Here is a 7,903-nt window from a genome sequence, read left to right as displayed (position 1 = left end):
CGGGAAGTCGGCCTCACGTGAAGACAGAGACCATGGCCTGGCCAATAAAATGTGTAACATGCTCTCCAGCTGGGCACGGTATTCTCGTTTAGTTTTAAGACAAGGCTTCACAATTGCCGCTCGCTTGCTATGAACTGGCCTGTTTGTTTTTCTCAAGGAGAATGGTGTGTCTAAGTGACCAGGCTAGCAGGTGCATTTAGGTGGCATGAGAATGTGCCGAGTAGTGTGTTCGAAGAATTCGAAGTCGACCAGGACTTCTCTGAGCAGAGTTGTTCAAAGTTAAATGAATACCAGCTAGAGCAGTGCAGTTAACAAAAAGGAGAGATAATGGGATACGTTGCAAAGTAAATCTCGTGCCTGGCATTTTACCTGTAAAGCACGGACTATAGTGTAAAATATTTTCGTTTGCGCGATAGTTCGCTTATCATATCCTACCAAAAAAAGAAAATTGCGTTGCACCAAAATGCAAATTTTCCCCTCAGCCTTTGAACACTCACGGTGTATACATTTGAAATGCACTATGTACAACCTATGAAGAGGTATAACGGACTAACGTTAATACGACGTGCATAAAAACACCAGCAGCTACAAGATACGGTCGAAATAGTGATAGTTCATATTCGATTGAATGTTGGGCAGAGCAAAAGAAGCATCTAAACTGTGTAGCTCGTGAAAAAGCACCACTCTGTTGCTTTTGATTTCAGCGGCACTGTTTATGAGTATCGGTCGGCCAACCGGTATTGCAAGAGAAAGACCATGCAGCGGAATGAAGCATCCCGTAGCGAACTGCATGTGAAGCAAAAGAATTCAGGAAGCTCTCATGAATTCTGCGCTCTCTACCTTGGTGATTAGCGTCTAATCATCGCAAAATGTGGGGGCAGCGTTTATGGAGTTGATAACGTGTATTACATATTTTGCATCCACTTGTTTGCGTGCATCCCGACAGGTTACATAAGTTACTAGATGTGAAAACCTAAAACTGCTCTCTGCGGTAGAAAGGTTGTGACCTTGCGTATCGAGTGAAATAATTGGTTCTGTCATGGCTGGCAGCGATTCGCATTGGCTTTTTGCTACTCTGTGCTGTGTTCAGGTTTCTGGCTAATCGCGTCTCGACACTTTCATGCCTTGCTGTCTTTCCCCTATTGCCACGAACGAGTTTCTGTGCTGTACGTGTGTACGTCTGTCACCGCCGACAATGATCAGATGCTGTCATGCTCACACAGGTAAATAGTGACTCTGCAGAGCGGGCCACTTGGGCACGACAGTCGGCCGGGCATTCCAGTTTGTGCTGAACGTCAAAAGGATGATCAAGAAGGCAGTTAAGAGTTGCTTAAGAATTGCTCACAGGTACGGTGCATTTCGCGATAGTCGCGCAAGCGTGTTTAATTAAGCCTCACTAGCCTAACTGGGTAAACTGGGGTGCGTCTTATACACGGGTGCGTCTTATATAGGAACTTTTTCAGTGACAGCTTGCATATACGGCAGGTGCGTCCTATACAAGGGTGCGTTTTATACACCGGAAAATACGGTACACGTGGACTCTTTGCATTCGCCGATCGCTAGCTGTCGCGCCGCTGGTGGCAGAGCAGCAAGCCGCCCCAAAGCTGGCTAAAAGGCATCCCATGCGCTGGTTGACTCCTCTTCTTTATGGAGGTGAGATAAAAAAGAAGGCTGGAGCCGGGACCTTTGATTCGACTTAATGGCGAAATTGACCACTCAGGACAATAACTCGGAGGTTCGATGAATGCTCAGAGCGTGCAGCTCGAGTTCCCATGGTAACAATACTTGCTCAGAATCCTCTTGTGTTTAAATCAAGCTATTAGCCCTGTGTCCCTCTGCTTAACTCCACAAATTCTTCACCTAGAAAACCTCCAATGCAATCACCACCGACACACGTAAACCCGCTTCCTTGAGGCGTTGAACTCAAGCAAACGCGCCCGAGTTCACTCGGTGGGATAAGACGCGGAAGCGGATTTGGAATAGAAGATCAAGCAGTTTCGAGCTTAAACCCGCATTACCAAGAATTTCATTTAGGAAGAGGAGAAAATTTAACTTGTTTTATTAAGGGATATGTGTTAATTTCTTTACGTAGCGAAAACTTTAAAAAGGGGGACGCGTCATTGTGTAGCGAATTGTCAGCCGTTCTGCTGTTATTGATTACAATCACTCTCTCGGTTTTCGCGCTGTGCGGCGGTGGCTGCGTGCATTGAGTACCATCACTGGACACATGCGGGTATGGCAGCCAGTCAGTGCGGAAGCACTCGGCCTGAAAGCCCCTGAGGGATATGTCCCCGCAGTCGGCATCTGCAGCTCGCGTCCGTTCCTCTTTGAAGGGCGTGAACTCCGCGTTGAGGACCAACAGCTCTCGAAGGCACCGGTCCACGGCGATAATACTTGCAAAGCCATGGACCAAGGTTCGTTTAATTCTGAGGCGACCTTCCGGCTTCTTCGTGTTTAAGCAAGCGTGCGTATGTTTGCTCTCAGTGGACCTCATGGTTATAGAGACTTGTACACAGAGACTTAGTGACTTATCCTGCACCTGATCACAGGGTGCTCCCTGCGCACACGCCGTACCCCCGCCTGGCCGCGCCGCTTCCACTGCGCGTGCGCAGCCGGCGTCCTATAAACCGATATTCATGTACACTACAGTAGGTCTCAGCAAGAATAAAAACCTCTAATATTCAAGCACCGATACTGCTCTACTGCCTTACGGACCCCTTGCGAAGGTTTTCAATGTGCAAATCTATACCCAGGTCAAGTTTCTTGTTCTGCTGTTTGACTCCTTTCAGCTTGAGCCGAAATTGCTATCACAGGCTGGTCTTGATGTGAGAGAATAAGAATATTGAGGAGTAATACGACTTAGAGATATAAACGGTGAGGTGCAGGGTTTAATGCTGGCTCTCAGACTGCACACGTAGTGCATTCGCTTTCCCATCTGCACTGTGCACCTTAAAGGGACTAAAAGAATTTATCGCTGCGAGAATTTTATGCACGAACGTTTTCATCTTGAGTGTTCATGGTGACGATCGGACGGTGGTTTGTCTCGGACTAATTCGCTCTCGTTTAGTGGGAGCCAGTTTAAGGTTGCATCGATGCTACTTCGCCGCCATTTCATCTCTTGGGCACCAGAGGTTTACCACGTCCTGCTGCGTCAGAGCGCCATGCGATACCACGAAGAGTCACAGGGGATGGGTTCTTTGTTCTGAGCGCTTAGTTAAAGGCGGTGCGGGAATAAGAGCGCCTAGCGTAAAGCTCACTAATAATGAAGGTTGGTCTCGTGGTAATTTTTCACTTTCATGAGAAGGCACAGGTTCGCAAGTTAGATTTTCGCACGTTATATCCCAAATGCAGGTACACAAAAACTGTATGCTTAATACTGAAGTAGGCCGGTCAAAATTAAAGGCACTCCCGCTCTTTCGGCAAATAATTGTAACAATCATCTTCGCACAGCAGTTCAACGATAAGAAGTGCTGCCTGCGGTCACGTCATCATGTTCACGCATAGAGGGTGTAGATAATTTACAATAACAGCTGCGCCACTAGCATCAGGAAGTGTCAACGTCGGTTGTGTATGCACACAGCATTCCGGTTTTCTTTAGTTTTAAGAAAAGACGTTGTATTTCTCTAATATGCGCAAGCACATTGTTCTTGAAATAGGTCGGCATACTTCAGAGAATTATGCACTCCTCATTCAAGTGTATCAAATATTTGATTAATAATTAGGCAGTTGCGGCAGTCTTAAACCGAGTAAATCACAACTCTGTCCGCTAGCACTGCAAACAGCTTGCAACCGCAGTAACATTCTGCGTTTCTGCCCTATCGCTATGCTAAGATTTGTGCTACCGGTTTCAGCACGGAAAGTGACGATTTGAGATGGCCATGATCCTTTTGAGTCTGAGTCTACTACCTCCACTCCTCCTGAATGTCACGGGTGTCAGAGAATTCGCAAACAACGGTGCACGAAACACAAATCAGCATATTTGGCGCACCTCACAGAGCCAGAGCGTCTGGCATTGCTTGAGCCTATACTTTCCAATGTTCCTTCAATAAATCCTGCGGAGCTCAAAGCAGTGTGGTAGGCTCCTGTTATGATGTCAGCGTATCATTCGTTGCATCGTTTATTTTTTGCTACGGCCACGTTTAGAAGAGACAAGTTGCTGGAAAGGCGTGCTTACCACTCGTGACCTTGCCGAGCTGCGAACGGCAGACGAGCAGCGCGATCGAAGGCAGCGGGTCGGCGACGCAACCCACGTGGCGGTGACAGGCATCGCCACCGGCTGATGTCCCACGATGTCCTGCGCAGAATGAAGCGTACAGAACATTGCTTTCCCACAATGATCTCGCATTCGCAGCAAACAGCATATGCTTGGTGGAGCCGGTGCGTAAACAATTTCTACCTTGTGAAACTTACCGCAGACACGGAGGTTATGGCAGTGCCCAGGTACTTCAACTGGTGGGCCACCATAAGCTCCAGGCAGAGATATGGCTGAATTCCTATAGGGGGTGTTCAAGACGAGTCCCAGCCGAACCTCGAGCGAGTACGGGGTGACCGAACGTTCTAGGCGAGCTTGTTGTTGTAGCCTGTGACAGGGAGGCACGTACCCACACTGGGGGATCGGCCAAGAATCGAGACGTAAAGGTTGGTATTCACCTGTACATAGTAAAGGCAAAATAAAAGCACACGGGAGAGCAACACCGGGGGAGTCTACCACGAGAAGGGCAGAGAGAGGGGAAAAAATAATAATCATAAGGAATAATATATGTATATATATATATATATATATATATATATATATATATATATATATATATATATATGCCGGGTGTCCCAGCTAAATATAACCAAACTTTTAAAAAAGGCGAAGTGTCCTAGTCCAGTGAAACCACCTCAGGGTTGTTCATAGTCGCGTGGCCTAGTCTTTCGTATTTTTTTCGCTCTTCAAAGTTAATTAATTAGTTCAGTTTAATTAGCTAACTTTTTAATTATTAACTTGAGGAAGAAAGTGTCGATCCAAAAGTTTTAGACCACCTCGAAAAACCGCTGGTAGTGCAGTTTCCGTCAAGTTACGATTTACGTAGCTTCATTTATTGGCCTTAAAAGAAAGTTGTCACGTGACCAGCTGCTCGCTCACTTCTCTGTCCCAATGTGCACCCAAAGTCTCATCGAGGAGAGGACTTAAGAAATAAATGGATTTTGTTGTTTAAGGCGCGTCTTGGGACGTTGAAGTGGCACAGTTGTCATGAGAACGCTTTTTCTTATTGTGCGGGTTATGGTTAAAGGCCGGTAAAAAAATTACTTTACGTAAATACTACTTCGCTGCAAATGTCTCAGTAAGCTGTTTCTCAAAGCGATCTACAACTTTTCCATTGACGCTTTGTTCATCAAGTCAATAATTAAAAAGTTTCTTAATTAAGCTTAACTGATTAGTCAGCCTTGAAGAACGAAAAAAATACTGCAGACTAGGTCCCGCGACTCTAAACAACCCTCATTTGGTTTGAGACGGCTAGGACACCCCGTGTTTTTTAAAGCTTGGTTACATTTAGCTGGGACACCTGGTATATAAGAGAAGCCAACAGCCACAGAAACGCTATCGCTTAAAGCTAATTGAATAGAAAAGCAGAAGAAAAAACAACCATATGCCGCCGGTGGGATCCGAACCCACGACCTCCGAATTACGCGTCCGGTGCTATAACATATTCAGTTATATTCTAACATATTCAGTTCTAACATATTCAGTAACATAGTCTAGCGATAACATATTCAGTTATATTCTAAACTGATTAACACTACAAATAAATAAATAAATTGAAAAAAAAATCGCCTGTGTCTGTTGGCTTGTGTGGCTGTTGTCTTCTCTCATATTTATAACGAGCCCCGCATTCCCCTTCCCTTGTTTGCTTATATATATATATATATATATATATATATATATATATAGGAGTTTGGATTGGAGAGAGAGAGAGAGAAGAGAGATTAATTTGAAAAATAATGAAGCATAAAGAAGAAAATACTGAAAGCTTTAGCAAGGCAGTCGATGAGATTCCAGCAAGAAATTCTGAACAGCGTCACCAAGAGACCTGTGGCTGAACCCAAGCGTGGTGGCGCCAAATGATAGCAAGTGTGGGCTGCTCAAACTAAGGCCAAGTTGCTTTAAGGGCAACTCCAGCAGTCTTCTTCTCAAAGATGTGAAACGACGACAATGGAGCCAAAAATGATCGATAGATTCAGGGTCACGGCAAAATGCACAGAGGGGATATAACGCAAAACCAGATCTGTGCAGACAGAAATTTAGAGGGGGGATACGGCAGCGCAACCTCGTCAGAGATACTTCTAGCTGCCGAGATTGACAAATTTTCCTGCTCCAGGGATATTTCAGATGCGGATATTCCGCTGATGTTAAAAGGGCAGCACAAACCGTTGGCCCAATATTGGGAGCCTGTTGGCTATGTGTGGCCCTATACAGGACCAATGTTGCCTTCATTGTCCCCATGTTGGCACTGCCACAATGTGCCATTTCCAACATTGGCCCTACTTGTCCGATGTTTTCCCCATATTGGCAAAGCCGCTTAGTTACACCTCCAACGATGGCCCTACTTGTCCGATGTTTTCCCCATATTGGCAATGCCACTTAGTTACACCTCCAACGATGGCCCTAAATTTCCGCTGTCGTCCCCATATTGGCAGTGCCGCCTCATTACACCCGCAACGATGGCCCTACTTGTCCGCTGTTTTCCCTGTATTGGCAGTGCCGCTCCGCGGCACACCAAAGGATGTCCCTGGGAATATATGTGGTTATTTCTCTCAATCCGTTCTTTTTTCAATATTCGGACTTGTTTATTTATTTATTTTTTAACACCAACAACAGCGCTAGCGTCGAACTCTGACGCGAAATTACAATAAAAAGTGCGATGTAATTGATTGCGCGAAAGTGAGCAGAGGTCAGATTCATTCACGAAGGTAACGAATTTTGAAAAGCGGCGTCTTTTGTAATTATGGTATGCAAAGAAAAAAAGAAAGAGAGAAACAGGTGCCACAATCAAGAAAATAAAATTTAGATTCGAGGAATGGTATAATAATGCACTAATTAACGTACTGCCTCGCATATCTCTCGCATACCTCGCATACCACAGCCCCCGATTGTGGGTTGCCGGTTCAAATTCGTGTCTCAAGATATAGGCTCAACTTAACTAATAAGTTTATGCTGCACGAAACGCTGAATCGTATTACACAATCTGGAACGCAATGCCTCACCCACAGGATGCTCACCCTAGAAAAAAACAAATAAATCGCTTTTTCCGCTAGGTCACAAATTATTGCGTGGCGCATTTTGAGAGATAAACGATGTGAGTAAAACGGGATTTTGGTTTTATCGCAAATAAACAGTTGACGTGAACAACTTGCTGCGCATTTACTGGTTTGGTTTGGTTTATGTGGTTTAACGTCCCAAAGCAACTAAGGCTATGAGAGACGCCGTAGTGGAGGGCTCCGGAAATTTCGATCACCTGGGGTTCTTTAACGTGCACTGACATCGCACAGTACACGGGCCTCTAGAATTTCTCCTCCAAAGAAATTCTAGCCGCCGCGGCCGGGATCGAACCCGCGTCTTTCGGGACAGCAGCCGAGCACCATAACCGCTGAGCCACCGCGGCGGCCGCGCATTTACTGCGTGAAGAAGCAGCAGACGGAAAAGAAAATGTAGATGTATGTTAAATTTAAAAAAAAATAATAAGCGAACAAACGGCTCTGCTTCCTGAAGCCGCGAAGCTAAGGTGGCTAGGTTTTTTTGATGTCGCAAATTGTTTTGTTATCCTGCTGTGCTTTTTGGGTATTCTATAACGACGGCTCTAGCATACGTTTTTGCTTTAAATTATCACGTTTATCAAATTAAAGATCGGAACTTTTT

The sequence above is a fragment of the Amblyomma mixtum genome, chromosome 3 (assembly GCF_055824585.1).
Source record: "Amblyomma mixtum isolate Tamu chromosome 3, ASM5582458v1, whole genome shotgun sequence".
In the NCBI taxonomy this organism is placed as follows: Eukaryota; Metazoa; Arthropoda; class Arachnida; order Ixodida; family Ixodidae; genus Amblyomma; species Amblyomma mixtum.
This window is presented reverse-complemented; position numbering follows the sequence as displayed.